The 21982-nt window shown below is 42.6% G+C and overlaps 1 protein-coding gene across 16 annotated transcripts in view; it reads right to left on the bottom strand.

The window, feature by feature from the left end:
• The window catches only part of ZMYND11 (zinc finger MYND-type containing 11), a 119325-nt gene extending 108173 nt beyond the window's left edge, over positions 1 to 11152 (bottom strand). For 7 of the 16 annotated variants that reach the window (XM_033209647.1, XM_033209655.1, XM_033209651.1 and 4 more), the window contains exon 1: positions 10079 to 10183. The gene's annotated coding sequence lies outside the window, so the exon portion shown is untranslated. Of the gene's footprint in view, positions 1 to 10078; positions 10184 to 10335; positions 10459 to 10728 lie in introns of those variants that run through there. The other 9 variants (XM_033209652.1, XM_033209664.1, XM_033209649.1 and 6 more) reach the window with 5 other exon arrangements.
• Positions 11153 to 21982: the final 10830 nt, after the last annotated feature.

The raw sequence follows: 21982 nt of genomic DNA, 5'->3' as shown, positions 1-21982 counted from the left end.
GAATCTATAAGGAACTCAAAACAGCAAGAAAAAAAATCCCAACAAAAAGTGGACAAAAGACATGAAGAGACACTTCTCAAAGAAAGATATACAAATAACCAACAAACACGTAAGAAAATGCTAAATATGACTAATCATCAGGGAAATGCAAATTAAAACCACAGTGAGATACCACCTTACCCCCGCCAGAATGGTGATTATCGGAAAGTCAAAAACCAATAGGTGTTGGCATGGATGTGGAGAAAAGAGAATGCTTATGGGAATGTATAGGAATGTAAATTAGTACAACTTCTATGGAAAACAGCACGGACGTTCCTTAAAGTACGAAAAGTAGATCTACCATTTCATTCAGCAATCCCACTGCTGGGCATCTACCCACAGGAAAAGAACTCATTACATCAAAAAGACACCTGCATGCATATGTTTCTTGTGGCACAATTCACAATTGCAAAGATATGGAACCAACCTAAGTGCCCATCAACCAATAAATGAAAAAAGGAAAAGTGATATATGCATATGGAATACTCTCAGCCATAAAAGAAAATCAATAAAATAATGTCTTTTGCAGAAACTTGAATGAAGCTAGAGGCCATTATTCTGAATGAAATAACTCAGGAATGGAAAACCAAACACTGCATGTTCTCACTTGTAAGTAGGAACTAAGCTATGGGTACACAAAGGCATACACAGTAGTATCATGGACACTGGAGACTCAGAATGGGGAAGAGTGGAAGAGGAGTAAGAGATTTTAAAAATCTCTTTAATATTTAATATTTTTTAAATATTGGGTACAATGTACACTACTCAGGTGATGGGCGCACTAAAATCTCAGACTTAACCACTACTCAATTTATCCATGTAACCAAAAACCACTTGCACCCAAAGCTAATGAAATATTTATGCATATATTATATATAAAATACATTTTAAGAGCCCAAACCCAACCCCTGAGATTGATTTAATGTTTTTGTTAAAAAAAAAAAAAAAAAAAAAGGAATTCAGATGCTCAGCCAGCCATAACTGAGAACCACTACGCTAACTCACTCCTAGTTCCTAACGTGAGTTGTGTAACACTGTCATCTAAAATTCTAAACAGTTTATTTAAAAAAAATAGGCCAGGCAAGGTGGCTCACATCTGTAATCCTAACACTTCGGGAGGCCGAGATGGGCAGAACACTTGAGCCTAGGTGTTTGAGGTGATCCTGGGCAACATGGCAAAACCCTCCCCACTACCAAAAAAGTACAAAAATCAGCCAGGTGTGGTGGCATATGCCTATAGTCCCAGCTACTCGAGAAGTTGAGGCAGGAGCATCCCCTAACCCCAGGAGATTGAGGCTGCAGTGAGCAGTTATGGTGGTTATGGTGCTACTGCACTCCAGCCTGGGCAACACAGCGAGACTCTGTGTTAAAAAACAAAATTAAATTAAAATAAATAAATGGGGTACAAATATGACTGCAATGACAGTGAATTTTTCCTCAGCATGAGTGGAAAGTCTAACTTTAAATTGGGCTGCTGGCTGTTCAGCTTTTAATTCATTTGAAAATAACTGAGACTAATATTATTTTTATTTGAATAGTCCTAAAAATATTAAAAAATTAACTTTAAAATGATTGAAATGGCAGTTTCTTTTTTTTTCTTTTTTTTTTGAGGCAGGGTCTTGCTCTGTTGTCCAGGCTGGAGTGCAGTGGCAGGATCTCCGCTCGCTGCAACCTCTGTCTCCTGGGCTCAAGTGATTCACCCACCTCGGCCTCCCAAAGTGCTGTGATTACAGGCATGAGCCACCTGACCCTGCCTCAAATGGCAGTTTCTTACCCGAAATAATCCAACATGAATATTGATCACAAGTAAAAGGCTTCATTAAGTTATAATTGTAGAACATACATGTGCAGACTGGTAAAATAAGTATTGTGAAATAAAGGATCTCTGGTACTTTAATATTAAATTTGGTATTTCTAAACATACAAGAAAATGCCAAATTACAAGTACAGTAGAAAAAATACTGTAGACTTATATCATTTATAATTTAAAAAGACAACATCTCTAATGGCAAATAACCTCCTCTCAAAACCTATTAAATTTGACATCAATGGAAGAAGGCCCAAACAAATTTTTCTCAATTTTTTTTTTTGTATTGCAAGAACTAGGCAGTGAAAGTAGGTATATTTTACATTAATTGGTGAAGGGCCCCATGTCAAAATTCAATAGAAAATTAAGGACCTGCTTTCTAAAACAGCATTTGTCAGATATACTTTCGAGACAGAAAAACAAGCAAGAGGCAGATAAATCAAGAATCTACAAGAAGAGAAAACTAAAAAATTCATAATAGCTTTCAAGAGTTGAGAGAGCTTTCCTCATGCTTAGCCCTCAATTATTCCACTGCAGCATCACTGCTGATGAGTGTCAGGATGATCTCAATCTGTGGGTGCTATCACTTGATTATTTCTCTCTTAACCATATGCTTCTCACAAAATGGTATTATTTTATGTTAGATGACAGAACACACCCAACGGAATGCTGAAGCCTTAGCATTTAATACAGCTTTCAAGAAATTAGCATTTAATACAGCTTTCAAGAAATTAGCTATCTGAATCCAAATTGAACTTATCCAGTAGGGGGAGTGTTACAACCTCAAGACAATGACTTCCCTTTCCAAGACAGCAAGAATACTTGAGTTAATTCCAAATGTTTTCCAACAATTTTCTCCATTACGTAAGTATTAAAATGAAGACCTGCAGGTGCCCTGCCTCCAGTGCTCCTGTCCCTGAACCAAGTTATCTTCCTAATGTGAGCTACCACAGTGACAAGCAAGAAAATGAACCAATTATCTATGCTTATTCTCAGATTACTAGCTGTCATTACCAGTGAGTAGGCATTAACCAGAACTTCATAAATAGAATGTTTTGATTGCCCGGAGTTTCCTAATACTCCTGTCTTTCTACCTCCTGCTTTTATAAGCAGTGGTACACAGTTTTATACTTTGTTAATATTACGTACTTTTACACTTATAAAAATGCATTGGGAAAATGAAGGTATATCACTATAAAGATTTAAGAAGTTGACGGGTTTTTGGGAAACAGAGCAGCATAGCAGATTACAGGTGTGGTAGTCATACATTTGAATTCAGACCAATGTAATTATGTCTCTACGACCTTGAGCACCAGTAACTTAATCCTTCTGAGTCTATTCCCTTATTATAAATTGTTATAATGACACATCCCTCATGATGCTTTTGTGAGGACGAAACAGGATATGAAAATTGCCTGGTATGTTAAGACACTCAAAAAGTGACACCTTTGAAAAAACAGGCCGGGCAAGGTGGCTCACACCTGTAATCCTAGCACTTTGGGAGATCGAGTCAGGTGGTTCGCTTGAGCTCAGGAGTTTGGGACCATCCTGGGCAACACGGTGAAACCCCATCACTACAAAAAATTAGCCAGGCATGGTGGCACACACCTGTAGTTCCAGCTACTGGGGAGGCTGTGAGGATCACTTGAGCCCAGGAAGTGGAGGCTGCAGTAACCAGAGTCTAACCACTGCACTCCCTATAGACTGAGACCCTGTCTAAAAGCGAAACAAAACACAAATAACACAAATGGTGCTGCCACAAACAACTTCCATGATTAAACCCAGCTTCCTAAAAACTGTTTAGAAAGTAGACTTGTAAAGCGACCTAATGTATACAAGCCAAATTAAAATGTATATAAATCAGATTATCTTGCTATAAACCACAATATCTTCCTGATTTTTAAAAATAGGCTTTTTAACCCTAGTTATGAGAGCTAATATTATATGACAAGCTCTCAACAGAAATCCTTTGAATCTTTTAGTATCTTTCATGTTCACATGATAAATGCTTAAATTAGAAATGAATATCCTTTGCTCTTAACCTATATTTTAAATTTACTTAACATAACGTGCAGACCAAACAGCAGAGAATAAAAAACTACAAATGTAATTTGGATCTACCTTTCATTTAAATGCTCAGATAACATCTGGAGAACACAATATATGTTTGATATTTAATACAGCTCTACTTTTCAACAGAGCACTTTAAAAGTTACCAATTATAATAAAGTTGCTTTTAAATACCCTCAGGTTGTTAATATAGTAAAATCTCAAAGTTACAAATCAGGATAAATTTTAAATCATCAGTGTTAAGACTTTGCAAGTAATCTTAACTCAAATACGACTTATCTTAATTCATTCACTGTCCTACAGTACCCAGGTCGGAGTGCAGTGGCTGATTTAGCTCACTGTAGCCTCAAACTCCTGAGTTCAAGCAGTCCTCTTGCCTTTACATTTTACTGTGCTTGCTTCAATAAATGTGTTACCCTGAACTGTAAACTCTACAAAGGCGAGAGCCATCTTATCTTTCTCGCCTCAGCGTCTAAGAAGGGTATGACACATAGCAGAGTTTCGATAAATAACAATGTATTAATAAATGAGGTCAAGATATTAAAATTGCTTATATTCTCCTTATATGAAAATACAATATTTTAAAGTGATCTTATAAAACAAATTATGAAGTAACTTGAACTATAAACGCACTGATGTAAAACTAGTTTACCCACTATACTTAAATATTAAGTTTACAGAAAAATGAAAATACTGTATTTCAGCAAAACACATTTTCCAATTAATGTGTAAGCTAATGTGATCTGTTAATATATCCCTCTCATCTCTGAAAAACAAACAGATCAAAGAGTCTATATGATTCCTTTAAAACTCTGATATAGCAGTATTCTATTACTTTTGTCATTTTTACTTCTTTAGTTTTACATAAAAGTGGGCAAACTTGTAGACATTTATGGAGCAAACATTCTGGACATTTGCGGATGTTACCAACATTAAATGAAATGTGCCACATACTCAATGCAACTGTAACTGTACAATTACTTAATAGTGTGAATAACTTAAGTATGTGCACTAAGGATATTTCTACTGCTATCTGATTGAACACATTTTAAAAGAATTTACCCAGCACTTTAATTATGAAAATATTTTCCAATATGCTAAATTCTCTTTAAAAGAAACCTGAGATAAAAATCAGGAAATTACTGAACAGGAAAAATATATATGCAATGAAAGATTAAATATCTAATTAGGTTATTTATTGAGTTAAATATCTATGTCTAATAATTTGCCAAAGTTCTGTCCTAAGACATAATAATGGATTACACAAACACTAAAAAAAAAAATCTTATTTTACAGATTTCTTTGCATTTGCAAATAATTTTGATACTAAAACTTGTACAGCATTTCCATGACACAAACTAAATAACTCCCTGGATTTTCTAATGGAAAAACAGTAACAACAGGTGCACACAAAATCTTTCCTTAAGCAATAAATCATGTCTGCGTATGTTTTTAAAACCGTAGCTAAGTCATGGTTATTCAAAAAGACTATTGTATTGGGTATTTTGATTTGGGTTCTTATCTCCCTCACACTATCTTCATTTCTATCATTTACCTCTTATCCCAGAGACTCTCAAACTTTTATGTTATATAAATCACATTGTCTCAAAAAATATCTCATCCACTTCTTGTGTGTTTCTGTATGTGTGTGTGTGTGTGTGTGTGTGTGTGTGTCTGGGATAGGATGCGATTAAGGGTGTGCTACAAGGTGAACCCTCCATAATTAAAAGGAAGACTGACTGCTACGCTTTTAAGATGACAATGTGTGGCTGGGCGGCGTGGTGGCTCATGCCTATAATCCCTGCACTTTGGGAGGTCAAGACAGGCAGATATATACGAGTTTGAGACCAGTCTGGCCAACATGGCAAACCCCAACTCTACTAAAAATACAAAAATTAGTCAGTCATGGTGGCTCCTGCCTGCAGTCACAGCTACTTGGCAGGCTAAGGCATGAGAATCACTTGAACCCAGGAGGTGGAGGTTGTAGTGAGCCGAGATGGCGCCACTGCGCTCCAGCCTGGGCAACAGAGCAAGACTCTATCTCAAAAAAAAAAAAAAAAAAAAAAAAAAAAAAAGGACTATTTGTAAGTTTAAGTTGGAGAGTGTACGTGTAAGTAACTTTGCACAGTGGCTGATATACAGTAGACAGACATACATGATATATTATTATCATGGTCCTCATTTATGTTATAAAATTGTAGCTACTAAATATTTCAAAAGTCGAGACTAAGAGAAGGCAAAACACTGAAAACCTGAAGAACAACCTCCAGGTCACTAATATCTGCACAAATCACTGTATCAAAGCAGATTTACGTTTGTTTTGAAAACCTGATAATGGCACTGCAAGTAACTGAACGTATATAAGAGATATTGGTAGAAATTAAACTCACATATGCTGAATTCCTAGTAGAAATGTTGGTGAGGTTTTAATGAAGATCAAATGAAGAGAAAACACCAGTTCTCCTTTATTCGGAAAGTCTATCTGCTTCAAGGAAATACAGAAAATGCAAACTGAAGCAGTTATGGACACAGTGCCAGAAATGAAAAAAAGAAACATATTTACGTAAAACCAATGGTTAAAATAAGAACTCTCACACAGTGTATTTTAGTTATTTGTATTATTCAAATGAATTAAAATAAATGAATAATAATATCATTCATCAAAGTATTGATAGGCCAGGTACAATGGTTCATACCTATAGTCCCAGCACTTTGGGAGGCCAAGGCAGGCGGATCACTTGAGGCCAGGAGTTTAAGACTCGCATGGCGAAATAGAAAAATTAGCCGGGCATAGTGGCGGACACCTGTAATCCCAGCTACTCAGGAAGCTGAGGCAGGAGAATCACTTGAACCCAGGAGGCGGAGGCTGCAGTGAACCAAGATTGTGCCTCTGCACTCCAGCCTGGGCGACAGAGTGAGAGTGTCTCAACAAAAGGAAAAAAAAAAAAAAGGAAGAAAGAAAATTCAGTGTTAAATCCAATTTAAGGTTTTCAAACAGTGAAAAGTTTTAACTATCATAAGGCTAACTCTACTTTCTCTTTTTTTTTCTCCATGTGGAATTCAACTGAAGGACAAGAAAGTTACCGAAAATCTGACACCAGAAGGTTAGGGCTTTAAGTAAGCAAGTTACAGCAGCATTTGATACTTTTATTGCAAGTATTAAAATTCTTAGGTCCAAGTAGTGTCTCAATTAAGGTATGCCAAAGGGTATGAATGCCTCTATTATACACCACTGTAACAACCCTAAGAAGAAAAAACTGGGAGGGTTACCGAAGGATGAAGGACGAGAGTCCAAATAAACATATGTCATTCATTGAAACATGCATGACATCCATTCAAAATGCCAACAGGGCCGGGTGCAGTGGCTCTCATCTGTAATCCCAGCACTTTGGGAGGCCAAGGCAGGTGGATCATTTGAGGCCAGGAGTTTTGAGACCTGGCCAACATGGCAAACCACCCCCGACCCTGATCCCTACTAAAAATACAAAAAATTATCCAGGTGTGGTGGCACACGCCTGTAGTCCGAGCTACTCAGGAGGCTGAGGCATGAGAACTGCTTAAGCCTGGGAGGTAGGGGTTGTAGTGAGCTGAGATCGCACCACTGCACTCCAGACTGGGCAACAGAGCAAGACTCTGTCTCAAAAAAACAAAAAAAAAAACACCAACAGAATGGTATTCAGTATGAATGAAAGAACTAAATTTTAACATTGTAATTGATTTCTTTTTGTGAAGCTGGAAGCTTGTACATGTACATTTATTTAAACACCTCACAAACGGTAATTGCAAAAATAAATTGTCCAATTTAGAGACTGTAAAAGGAAGATTTGGTTTTCATATGAGCAATCTCTATGGGGAAAAAGCACCATGTGAAATACAGAAATCATTTAAGTCACAGAGCTAAGCAAGACAAATATTTTGATTCTGTCATAATCACATCCCATATCCTCTCTGATTCTCTAGCCTGGTCATCTTATAAAGATGAGTCAACCAAAAATAACAACTATAATGTAACCTGTGCCAGTTAGTCAAAAACAAGGCAAATTAAATGCCTCTACATTCATATTTTTTCTCCTGCGTGTAAAAATTAGACATTCAGAAAAACTACAAAGATGACTCTGCCTACCAACTTTCAAAGTACAACCAACACTATCTCCCTGATAACACCCAACCATTAATTAAAATCAATAACCTCAAACATCTGAAAACGTTGTGCACACCATAATTACTAAGCTAAAATTACTATATTTCTCCGTTTAGAGGAAAACAAGTAAACATTTACTTTCTGCTTTCGAACAAACAGATTAAATTATTTTTAAGAATGCTCTTGCCTCTATATGACTCAGCTTACTGTGGGATGCAGAACACCTAAGTGAGGCAGACCAAGGGTTCTAGACCTCCCTAAAAACCCAACCTGCACCACTCCCTCCTACCAGCAGGGCCCTGAATGGGCCACCTGGGTATCTCCTCCAGGCTCACAGACATTCATGACACCAGATACCATGTACACACCGTATATGACCCAGGGTACTACATACCCTGGATAAGACAGTGGGTACTGTGTACACAGTACATATGACACTAGGTACTAGGCACACACTGCATCTGACACTGGGTACAGCTTCTGTGACAAGGATAGTGCATGCATGGTGCATATGACATTGGGTACTATATATGCATGGCATATGACGTTGGGTACTACCTACACACCATATATAACACCAGGTAATGTATACATACTGTATATGCCACCAGATATACAAAACATAGGTAACACCAGGTAGTGTATATACATTGTATATGACACCAGATACTATATACCTAACGTATATGACATTGAATACTGCACACACACCGCATATGGCAGCACGGTACCTTGCACATACTGCACAGAATACCGGAACTGCGTAAGGGCTGTATATGACACCGGGTGCTGCATACACAGTGTGAAAGGATAGTATTACACACCATATATGACCCCAAGTACTGTGTGCACACAGTATATGACACCTGGTACTATACACACAGCATATACGACACCAGGTATTACATACACACTGTATGTGACACCAGGTAAGGTAAATACATTCAATACTATCTAGATACTATATACACTCGGATATGACATGGAGTACCACACACACACCTCATATGGCAGCAGGGTACCATGCACATAATGCACAAAATACCGGGGACTGAGTGCACAGCCTAAGTGAGGAAGATACATGTACACACCGTGTATGATACCTGGTACGACACCGGGTACTTCGAGCACACTGCCTATGACACAGAGTACACACCATATACGATCCCCGGTACTGCGTACCCACCGCATAGTACACCGCACAGCACAACGAGCACTGCTACACACGAATAAAACAGGTACGGCGGTCACTCTGCAGAAGACATCAGGCACGGCGCACACATCGCCAGCTCCTCCTCCTCCCGGCTCGGGAGAAAAGCGCGAGGGGAGACTGCAAGTGAAAGTGCGGGTCCCGGCGCACCCCCCCCCCCTTCCCGGCCGCGTCCTCAGCAGCTTCTCCCCGGAGCTCTGGGTGGGAGGAGGGCGGCGGACCCCGCAGGACTGTCCCGGAGGTCCGCGAGGACCTGTTGAGGCGGCGGCGTCGCTGCCGGGGTCGCTTACAGCCCCGGGGGACCGACGAATCTCCGCCCCGGGCCTCGGGGCCAGCCCTGCCCGCCGCTCCCGGGCTAGCACACGACATGCCGCGCGACAAACGCTTCCTCTCCGCCCGCCACACGCCCGGGGCCGCGTTCCCTGCCGGCCCCGACTGCGCACGGGCCCAGGAGGCCTGACCGAAAGAGGGGCACGGGGCCCGGCGGGCGGTGCTCACGCGACTCCGCGGCTTCCCGGCCCAAGCAGGCCCCGCGCGGTCCTCCGGGGCCTCCTCTGCGGCCGCCCAAGGCGAGGGGGCGCGGGCCCGCAGCCTCCGCAGGCCCCGCCGCCGCCCTCGCAGGCCCCGCCGGCCCGGCCCGCCATCCACAAAGCTCCCCGGCAGCTCGGAGCCCTTCGCGAGCGGGCGAGCGACCATCAGCACCCGCTGGTGCCGCCGCCGCCCCAGAGGCCGCGGCCAGGCAGGCTCCACCGCGCGGGCCGCGCCATCTCCACGGACGCCCCCGCCCGCCCCGCCGCCGAGCTTTCCCCACCATTATGCTCCGGCTCCTCCACCGCCGCCGCCGCCGCGCCCGGCCCTCCCCTCCGGTGCCGCCTCCTTCCCGCCGCCCGGCGCCTCTCGGGCCTGAGCCGGCGACGGGCGCGGGGGGCGGGGGGGACGCTCAGGCCGCCTCCTCCTCCCTCCCTGCCGGCCTCCTCCCTCCTCCCCGGCTCCCCCCGCCCGGACCCCGCCGCCGGCTCCGCGCGAAGGGCTCCGGGCTCGAGGGGCGCCATGTTTGTAATACTCCACCTCAGAGAACGCCGCGGTCGCGCCAGAGCGAGAGAGGCGAGGCGGCCGGGGCGCCGCGTGCGGGGTGAGGGCCGGGAGGGCCCCGCCGCCCGCAGAGTCGCGTCTCCCCGGGGGGCCGCGGGCCTGCGGGGCCGGAGCGGGCGGCTGGAAGTTGGGCGCCGCCGCCCGGGAAAGTTGGGTCCCCGCGAGGCCGCGGCAGCCGCTCACATGGCGATGCTGCGCGCGGCGGCCGCTCGGCCCCACCGGCCCTCGGAGTTTATTGTGTCGGGTCGAGGCGCCCCGCGGCCGGGCCGAGCACTGGGGGCTCTAGCGGCTGTCGCCGGACTTGCGCGCTGCTGGCCCGGCTTGCGGCCGCCTCCCGCCCGGGGCCGGAGCCGTGCACGCGGCTCCTACCTTCCCCACGTCCTGTCCTCGGCGCTTCTATCCGAAATTTGTTGGAGCATATTCCTCTGTCTCCACACATGCACTCCGTATCCACACACACGTGAAGGCTACGTACGTGCAGGCGCGCTGGAGCCGGGAGCGGGCGCCGAGGCCGGGGCGCGAGGGGGCATTGTCAGGCGCCGCGGCAGCTCAGCCCCGGGTGGACCTGGTGCCTGCCCCGGGCTCGCGGGGTCCGGAACGACGAAGTCTGAGAAGTACGAGTGCTTCCCTTAACAACATTGTTTAGGTAGTCTGAACAGCCTTTTACTCCTGTCGTCAAAAAGAGTGGTATGCGCTAAGTTCCTCGTTCCATCTCTGCGCAAACAGGACTGCGAAAAGAACAGGACCACCCATCAGCAGCCCTGCAAGAACGCTGCAGATTTGCGCGAGAAGTAGGTTATCTTCTATGGAGAGGCATTCTAGACCTAATCAGAGACGATCCCTTAAAACTGTGGTTTAAGAAAGGTTCGGAGCTAAGCATATTTTGATAGTGTTCACCTGTTTTCCCGAAGGACCTTTCGCCTCTGGGAGTCGGGGAACACCTGTCAGTCAGAGTGCTGTCCTCTGAAACTCGGTGAATACAGGACAGCAAGGTGTTTTCAGGGAGACCACATTCTCATAACTTTTAGTACAGTATAGTGTTACAGTTGTTCTGGTTTATTATTAGTGTTGTTAATCTCTCATTGTGCCTCACTTATAAATTAAACTTTATTATAGGCAGGTGTGTGTAGGAGCAAACGTAGTGTAAGTAAGGTTCAGCACTACCCCGCGTTTCAGGTGTCTATTGGGCGTCTTGACACGTGTCCCCACCTGAAAAATCATTAGGAAGAGACCGTTGTAGGAATTTGGGGATTCTGATAAAATACATCAGTCTGCTTCTACAGCTGATTTCTGAGATTGTTCGAATTTAGAAATGGGTGGTACTTGAATAGGTCTGTGATATACACTAGTCAAATAAACACAATCTTTCATACCATTTACAGCCCTCATTCTGATACATCGCAGAGAGTTTTTGGTTATCTCAAAGAACATCACAGAATAATTTTAATTCGTTTTAAGAATAAATATATATCGTTAAAATTTAGTAGAGGGATTAAAACGTGTCAGAAGAAAAGTAAGCCATGCCTGGTTTGAATGTTGGACGGGGAATTCCAACAAGGAAGAGCTTTCAGTGAGTCACCTTTTTAAAAAGTCTGTTACTTCATCTGTAAAATAGAGGACTGCATGGTTCTGTGTATTTTACAGAAGGCACTCGAGTAAGACAACATCGTATCAATAAAAGGAAACTTACCTTTTAGGAAAGAAGTGACTGCATAACTCCACATTTTTCTCCAGTTATACTTTGTAGGCATCATTTCAAATTTTATACCCCGATACCATCTCTCATTCATCCTAATGTAAGTTAGATAACTTAACCTGATTTTCCTGTTGGTTTTGCCTCGAATTTAACCCTTGGCTCTATTTTCCACGTAAGGTGGTATTTATCCACTAAGATGAATATGAATATCCCTCCCCACATAAAACACAAAAGCCATGGGTAATTTACAAAAGAAGGAATAAAACTATTAATAAATGCTGATAACTATTCAAATCACTAGTAATGACATATTCAAACAATGTAATATTGCTTCATATGACAGAATTCTTTTCCCGTGATAATGCTACTGAGAGTTAGCCAAATGAACACTTATATACACTGCTGGCAGAAAATTGGGTTGATCTTAACTCTCTTGAAATGCATACCAAGAGGCCATTAAAAGTTTAATTTGTCTCATTTGCCCCTCAACTGAATGCATGTGTGTGTGTGGGTCTGGGGGCCAACGGTTCGAGGTTTGGAGGAAGCCCAGAAGACCAGTAACTAATGGCTGTGCTAGTATCTTACGTGATGAAGCTATACTCTTTATGGAATTGAATACAGACAGATCTTTACTTCTTAATTCTCCTTTTTGGATTGGTGAGTTTCAAAGTGGGTGCCAGTGAGCCCTGGGGCTTCTCAGAGCTGTCAGGGAGCTGTCTCTGCAGGACCAAGATGTGGGACTACCCCTTCCACCCCCAATCAGAGCAGCACTGCTCTATTTTCTAGAATGAGTGTCCAGATCAGATGTCATTACCTGCCTATTGGTACAGTATGGTGTGTGTAAGGTAATAATTGCTCAAACTCATTTGACATGAGTTAGGGTTTAGTCTCATTATTTATTTTGTTAAATATTATCAGGAAATACTGTGGAAGAAAATGGTAACTGTAGCTGTAATAAAGTGTGGACTGCTGGCCGGGCGCGGTGGCTCAAGCCTGTAATCCCAGCAGTTTGGGAGGCCGAGACGGGCGGATCACGAGGTCAGGAGATCGAGACCATCCTGGCTAACACGGTGAAACCCCGTCTCTACTAAAAAAATACAAAAAACTAGCCGGGCGTGGTGGCAGACGCCTGTAGTCCCAGCTACTCGGGAGGCTGAGGCAAGAGAATGGCATAAACCCGGGAGGCAGAGCTTGCAGTGAGCCGAGACTGCACCACTGCACTCCAGCCTGGGTGACAGAGCGAGACTCCATCTCAAAAAAAATAAAATAAAATAAAAAAGTGTGGACTGCTGCAGATGGCTGTGAGTGTAAATGTCACAGCACCTTTATTGGCCCATTGCCTCCAGAGCCACTTCCTGATGTGGGGCAGCCCTCAAAAATGTGTGCCTAGTGAGTGTCATCTCTTACACATGCTACAGCCCCCCATCCTCAGACTTCCAAAAAAGCAAGAGGATAAGAAACATTCAGTAAAAGATGCTGAAGTGAGCAGTCATGATCTAGCCACTCCACAAGGTTAGTTCGTACTGCAAAGGGAGACTCTCTCAGAGACCTATATATATTATATACATATATACACATATATATACACACACACACACACACATATATATATATTTTGAGCAGCAGCAAGATTTATTGTGAAGAGCGAAAGAATGAAGCTTCCACAGCATGGAAGGGGACTCAAGCGGGTTGCCCTAATAAAATATTTTCTTTTTTTTTTTTTTTTTTGAGACGGAGTCTCGCTCTGTCGCCCAGGCTGGAGTGCAGTGGCCGGATCTCAGCTCACTGCAAGCTCCGCCTCCTGGGTTTACGCCATTCTCCTGCCTCAGCCTCCCAAGTAGCTGGGACTACAGGCGTCTGCCATCTCGCCCGGCTAATTTTTTGTGTTTTTTTTTTTAGTAGAGACGGGGTTTCACCGTGTTAGCCAGGATGGTCTCGATCTCCTGACCTCGTGATCCGCCCGTCTCGGCCTCCCAAAGTGCTGGGATTACAGGCTTGAGCCACCGCGCCCGGCCAAAATATTTTCTAAGACTATACAATATTCTTTGATTTCATTCCATGCCTTTCTGACTTCTGATTACAGTTTTCCATAGTCTTTAGTATTAGATATTGATGTTCTGAATATGATTGTGGTTTCTCCTTCTTCTCTATTAGATTAACATTCTGGCATATAAGTTAGTATATAACAAGTTTATTAATATTGCTTAAGGATTTCCAGTCACGTGTGGATGCTTTTAAAAATCATGTTTTTGAACCTAGAAAGTTGTGGTCCAAACTCTGTAACAGTAGTTACCATTCATTGCTGTTGCCACCCTCTGTGGCTCAGACTGAAGCTGGTACTATCCACATTTTAATTTTAAAAAACTTTCAGCCAGGAGTAATGGCTCACATCTATAACCCCAACACTTTGGGAGGCCGAGGTGGGAGGCACTTGAGTCCAGGAGTTCGAGAACAGCCTGGGCAACATAATGAGGCCCCATCTCTACCAAATTAAAAAAAAGAAAAATAGCTGGAGGTGGTGGCTCACTCCTGTAGTCCCAGCTACTTGAGAAGCTGAGAGAGGAGGATTGCTTGAGCACAAGAGGTCAGGGCTGCAGTGAGCTGTGACTGCACCACTGCACTCCAGCCTGGACGACAGAACAAGACGGTCTCCAAAAGAAGAGAAAAAGAAACTCTCAGTATAGGAAATCCATTTCCATTGAAAGCCATGATTCTTCCAATACTTAAGTGGCAACTTTTTACTACGCAGCAACCGAGGAGGTGAGCTGACAGTGCTTGCCAGGCCTAGTTCCAGTGCCTGTGGGCCTTGAAACCCAGGCTCCAGGCATCTCTTCAGGGCTCCAAAGCTGTGGCTCCTGAAATTCAGTTCCCTACTTCTGTCCACGAATGTACACTATTTATTAGAAGTAGGTCCTCCCACACCCAGATTAATATGCTTCAGAACATTTAAAGAAAAGTAGGATCCTGTCTTTTCAAGGGCAACTCATCACACAAGATGAAAAAGGGATGTGTGTGTGTGTGTGTGTGTGTGTGTGTGTGTGTCTTCTTTCCTTCAAAATTGTGATTCCAACCTTTTCCCTGTCTCCCTTTCCCTGCTTTCCTTTTCTTGAGATTGGACTCACTCTGTCACCCAGGCTGGAGTGCAGTGGCACCATCTTAGCTCACTGTAATGTCCTCTTCTGGGCTCAAGTGATCCTCCCACTTCAGCCTCCCGAGTAGCCGGGACCACAGGCGCATGCCACCACGCCCAGCTAATTTTTTGTATTTTTGGTAGAGATGGGCTTTCGCCATGTTGCTCACGCTGGTCTCGAACTCCTGAGCTCAAGTGATCTGCCCGTCTTGGCCTCCCAAGTGCTGGAATTACAGGAGTGAGCCACCGTGCCTGGCCCCTGTCTCTCTTCTGTAGCATGATGTAGAAGAATATGCACTAGTGCACCTGAGTCCGAATTCCAACTCACTGTGAGACATTGAAGTGATTTCACTTTTTTGAACCTTGGTTTCCCTGTTTTTCAGGAGTATGATTTTCTAACATCAGATTGCTTGGGTTAGAGTCCTAACTCCACCATTCTCTAGCTGCTGACCTTGGATAAGTTATTTACCAATTTATATCTCATTTTCCTCATCTGTAAAATGGGAATAATACAATTGTATGATTTCATAGTGGTCGTTGAGAGGATTAAATGAGAAAATACATGTAAAATTATAATACTACCTGATTGGAATAACTGTTCAGTATTAGCATCTACAATTATTATTATCTGTAAAATGGTAATGATGAATATTAAACGGGCCAAATATTGTGAAATGCCTGACACAAAAGGAGCTCCCCTTCTACCACGTCCTGGAGTCGAGCACACAGGACAACAAAGTGAAGACATCTAAGGACACCCGAATGTGCGTGATTGATTGCAGGTGTATCTCCAACTCCTCATTGGTCCCCACAGACCCACAGCCCGACCCAGGCTGGATCCTGGGGATTTCCTCCTGGCTTTTGATCTTTAGCTCCAGATGAATTGCCGTTATCTGAACAGAAGAAACAATTGCAGCCTGTGTTGACTCTTTCAGGTTGTTTGTTTGTTTGTTGTTTGTTTTTCAGAACTGCAGTTCCAGCAGCCACTTCCCCAGACTCTGCTTCTGACTAGTTATGTAACTTTTGGCATGTAGCAACCTCTCCCAGCTTCAGTTCCCTTCTCTGTAAATGATGGAAGTTTACAATTCGCACAAGGTTCTCATCAGTCCTAAAATTCTATGAATTCCAATGCTATACCGGCCTCTGTTCCTGGAAATCCTGTTGTTTCTGCTCTGTCCTTCAAAAGCTCTCTTATCAGATAGACTTTCTGGTCCTGTTTCTCTTATCTCTGGCTTCCTTTCTTCCCCACTGCACTTAATAATGCTTGGCCTCTCTGCAGGCACTATCACACCGGTGCTTCCCTGTAGAAAACTTCTTCCCCTGGGATGGAAGCCAGGACTCTTTAAGAGACTAATTCTTGGATTCACAATATACAGAGGCATGGGAATAATCGCTGTAATATCTTAAGAAGTTGTTCTCTTCTTCATTTAAACATTTAAAGTACCAGAAAATGCACACTTGCATGTTTACATACTTCCTCCAGCCTCTTGTCAGGGATACCTTTCCAACATCTTTTCAGTTTTTAGGAATGACAAAATTTAGTCATAGGCTCCACTGTCAGCTTGTGGGGAGTTTCATGCAGTGAACTTACATTAAAACAAAAGGCACCTGCACTTGGCCATCATTACTGAGGTCTATACACACATGTCAATGATCATGTCTGAACACAGAGCTGTGAACATGCCTTTTCAGTGTTAAATTTTACAGAAATTCCCTTCTCATTGCCACCTATTTGTGGCAATAGCAAATGAGAATTTGTGTGGGAATTTTTTTAGTTTCTTTTTTGGGACACAGTCTCGCTCTGCCGCCAGGCTGGAGTGCAGTGGGGCAATCTCAGCTCACTGCAACCTACACCTCCTGGGTTCAAGCAATTCTGCTGCCTCAGCCTCCCCAGCAGCTGGGACTACAGGCGCCGCCACCACGCCCAGCGAGTTTTTGTGTTTTTAGTAGAGATGGGGTTTCATCATGTTGACCAGGTCGGTCTCTATCTTTTGAACTCATGATCTGCCCAGCTTTGCCTCCCAAAGTGCTGGGATTACAGGTGTGAGCCACCGTGCCTGGCCTTTTAGTTTCTTTAAAACCCAGTACTGTGGTACATAGCATTTAAGATTTTCATTCTCTTTCTTCAGCTTTCTCACAGTTGTGATTACTCATGTTCCCATACAAACTAATGTTTAAGAAATCATCACAGTATTTACCATTGATGCCTTTGGAATTTTATGTTGTTCTAAAGCATTCTCCCTTTTGTTAATTTTCAGAAAAGCTTTCTTTAGGTTTGAATAATTGGCATAAAATTAAAACTGATGTTATCTTCATGTATGTTTTAGGTTTTTAATATGAATAAAGCTGAGAGAAATTGTAGAAAGACTGATGGGATAGGAACATTTAAATAAATAAACATTTATAAACACTTATAAATGAATAGTTCATAGGAAACTGTCTTCTAGAAGTGGTAAAGTATAAAACGTCCATTTGTATTCTTCTATTATTTAAAGGAAACTATGTCTCAATAAATTGTCTGGTGATAAATCCCTTAAATACTTAAAGAAAAATATAGTAGGCCGGGCGCGGTGGCTCAAGCCTGTAATCCCAGCACTTTGGGAGGCCGAGGCGGGCGGATCACGAGGTCAGGAGATCGAGACCATCCTGGCTAACACGGTGAAACCCCGTCTCTACTAAAAAATACAAAAAAAAAAAAAACTAGCCGGGCGAGGTGGCGGGCGCCTGTAGTCCCAGCTACTGGGGAGGCTGAGGCAGGAGAATGGCATGAACCCAGGAGGCGGAGCTTGCAGTGAGCTGAGATCCGGCCACTGCATTCCAGCCTGGGCATCAGAACGAGACTCCGTCTCAAAAAAAAAAAAAAAAAAAAAAGAAAAAATAGTAAACACATTACATCTCCCAGGGGAAATGGTAGAAAGTAAATATCTAGGAGAACAATAAAATGAAATGTAAATAATTATAATGCCAAATTATATTTTCTACAAAATATTAAAATTCAAAAATATTTCCTACGTTATTTGGCCATTGTCTCTGCATTTACAGTTTGATTGGTTTATTTTGCTTATGTGCAGTATTGAGATAAAGTCAAAGAAAAGTTGGAGGCCAGGCATGGTGGTGCGCATCTGTGATCCCAGCTACTCTGGAGGCTGAGGCAGGAGGATTGCTCAAGCACAGGGGTTCAAGGCTGCAGTGAGCCCTGATTGTGCCACTGCCCTCCAGCCTGGGCAACAGAGCAAGACCTGGTCTCAAAAAACAAACCTCCCCCCAAAAACAGAAGAAGAAAAAATAAAAGCTTCAGAGAGCACAACTTCCTTTTTTCTTTTAATGTAACTGCACTGAGAATTTCAAGCACAGGAAGTTCTGCATCCTCAGCTACCATGCGTAGAAAGCAAAACATAGAAAGCAATGGGTTTCTTTCCACTTCCTCGCCCTCCTCCTTCCATCAGTCAATCCGCAGTCCCTCTTCTACAGTGAAGCCTGGTGGTAATTTTCCACACACAGTGTTATTCAGGGGCTGATTGTCCTTCCTTATTTGTATTCATTTCTTTTTTTAATACCTATTTTGAAAATTCATACAGAATATAGGCAAAGAAGCTAAAAGAAAAAGTGAAACTCGGAACTTTTTTTTTTTTTTTTTTTTTTTGAGACGGAGTCTCGCTCTGTCACCCAGGCTGGAGTGCAGTGGCCGGATCTCCGCTCCTGCAAGCTCCGCCTCCCGGGTTCCCGCCATTCTCCTGCCTCAGCCTCCGGAGTAGCTGGGACTACAGGCGCCGCCACCTCGCCCGGCTAGTTTTTTTGTATTTTTAGTAGAGACGGGGTTTCACCGTGTTAGCCAGGATGGTCTCGATCTTCTGACCTCGTGATCCGCCCACCTCGGCCTCCCAAAGTGCTGGGATTACAGGCGTGAGCCACCGCGCCCAGCGAGAACATTTTTAATTTTTTATTAGTTATTGCATTTTTTTAAAAGGACAGTTGCTGGAAGAGAAGGTAATTGAATATAGATTACAACAAGATTTAGGAACAATTATAGAATTTCTTGTATATTTACTAATGAATGCTAATTATCCTTTATGTAAATGGCATATTATGCCAGCAAGATTTGTGTGTGTGTGTGTGTGTATATATATATGTGTATATATACATATATATACACACACGCACACGATAGCGTGACAGCTAAGTAAATTGTGATTTATTCCTATGATAGGATTTATGTAACTTTTTAAAGAAGTTGTTTATAAAGGTCTTTTTATTTTTATTTTTATTTTTTTATTTTTTAAATCTATATGCCAATGTTTATAGTAGCATTATTCACAATATCCAGGAGGTGGAAACAACCCAAGTATTCATCAGCAGATGAATGAATCAGCAAAATGTGGGATATACATTCACTAGATGATATGGTTTGGCCTTATGCTCCCAGCCAAATCTCACCTTGAATTGTAATAATCCCCACGTGTTGTGGGAGGGACCCAGTGCTAGGTAATTGAATCACGGAGGTGGGTCTTTCCAGTGCTGTTCTTGTGATAGTAAGTTGCAAGAGATCTGATGGTTTTATTTATTTATTTATTTATTTTTTGAAGTTGGCCAGCATAATTTATTTTTTTCTTTCTCTTTTTTTTTTTTCATTATTATACTTTAAGTTCTAGGGTACATGTGCATAACGTGCAGGTTTGTTACATATGTATACTTGTGCCATGTTGGTGTGCTGCACCCATCAACTCATCAGCACCCATCAACTCGTCATTTACATCAGGTATAATTCCCAGTGCAATCCCTCCCCCCGCCCCCCCCATGATAGGCCCCAGTGTGTGATGTTCCCCTTCCCGAGTCCAAGTGATCTCATTGTTCAGTTCCTACCTATGAGTGAGAACATGTGGTGTTTGGTTTTCTGTTCTTGGGATAGTTTGCTGAGAATGATGGTTTCCAGCTGCATCCATGTTCCTACAAAGGACACAAACTCATCCTTTTTTATGGCTGCATAGTATTCCATGGTGTATATGTGCCACATTTTCTTAATCCAGTCTGTCACTGATGGACATTTGGGTTGATTCCAAGTCTTTGCTATTGTGAATAGTGCCACAGTAAACATACGTGTGCATGTGTCTTTATAGCAGCATGATTTATAATCCTTTGGGTATATACCCAGTAATGGGATGGCTGGGTCATATGGTACTTCTAGTTCCAGATCCTTGAGGAATCGCCATACTGTTTTCCATAATGGTTGAACTAGTTTACAATCCCACCAACAGTGTAAAAGTGTTCCTATTTCTCCACATCCTCTCCAGCACCTGTTGTTTCCTGACTTTTTAATGATTGCCATTCTAACTGGTGTGAGATGGTATCTCATTGTGGTTTTGATTTGCATTTCTCTGATGGCCAGTGATGAGCATTTTTTCATGTGTCTATTGGCTGCATGCATGTCTTCTTTTGAGAACTGTCTGTTCATATCCTTTGCCCACTTTTTGATGGGGTTGTTTGTTTTTTTCTTGTAAATTTGTTTGAGTTCTTTGTAGGTTCTGGATATTAGCCCTTTGTCAGATGAGTAGATTGCAAAAATTTTCTCCCATTCTGTAGGTTGCCTGTTCACTTTGATGGTAGTTTCTTTTGCTGTGCAGAAGCTCTTTAGTTTAATTAGATCCCGTTTGTCAATTTTGGCTTTTGTTGCCGTTGCTTTTGGTGTTTTAGACATGAAGTCCTTGCGCATGCCTATGTCCTGAATGGTATTCCCTAGGTTTTCTTCTAGGGTTTTTATGGTATTAGGTCTAACATTTAAGTCTCTAATCCATCTTGAGTTAATTTTCGTAAGGAAGGGATCCAGTTTCAGCTTTCTACTTATGGTTAGCCAATTTTCCCAGCACCATTTATTAAATAGGGAATCCTTTCCCCATTTCTTGTTTTTGTCAGGTTTGTCAAAGATCAGATGGCTGTAGATGTGTGGTATTATTTCTGAGGACTCTGTTCTGTTCCATTGGTCTATATCTCTGTTTTGGTACCAGTACCATGCTGTTTTGGTTACTGTAGCCTTGTGGTATAGTTTGAAGTCAGGTAGCGTGATGCCTCCAGCTTTGTTCTTTTGACTTAGGATTGTCTTGGCAATGCAGGCTCTTTTTTGGTTCCATATGAACTTTAAAGCAGTTTTTTCCAATTCTGTGAAGAAACTCATTGGTAGCTTGATGGGGATGGCATTGAATCTATAAATTACCTTGGGCAGTATGGCCATTTTCACAATATTGATTCTTCCTATCCATGAGCATGGTATATTCTTCCATTTGTTTGTGTCCTCTTTTATTTCACTGAGCAGTGGTTTGTAGTTCTCCTTGAAGAGGTCCTTTACATCCCTTGTAAATTGGATTCCTAGGTATTTTATTCTCTTTGAAGCAATTGTGAATGGAAGTTCATTCATGATTTGGCTCTCTGTTTGTCTGTTACTGGTGTATAAGAATGCTTGTGATTTTTGCACATTAATTTTGTATCCTGAGACTTTGCTGAAGTTTCTTATCAGCTTAAGGAGATTTTGGGCTGAGACAATGGGGTTTTCTAAATATACAATCATGTCATCTGCAAACAGGGACAATTTGACTTCTTCTTTTCCTAACTGAATACCCTTGATTTCTTTCTCTTGCCTGATTGCCCTAGCCAGAACTTCCAACACTATGTTGAATAGGAGTGGTGAGAGAGGGCATCCCTGTCTTGTGCCAGTTTTCAAAGGGAATTTTTCCAGTTTTTGCCCATTCAGTATGATATTGGCTGTGGGTTTGTCATGAATAGCTCTTATTATTTTGAGATATGTTCCA

The sequence above is a fragment of the Trachypithecus francoisi genome, unplaced genomic scaffold (genome assembly GCF_009764315.1).
Source record: "Trachypithecus francoisi isolate TF-2019V2 unplaced genomic scaffold, Tfra_2.0 Lachesis_group9, whole genome shotgun sequence".
Classification (NCBI taxonomy): domain Eukaryota; kingdom Metazoa; phylum Chordata; class Mammalia; order Primates; family Cercopithecidae; genus Trachypithecus; species Trachypithecus francoisi.
This window is presented reverse-complemented; position numbering and strand designations above follow the sequence as displayed.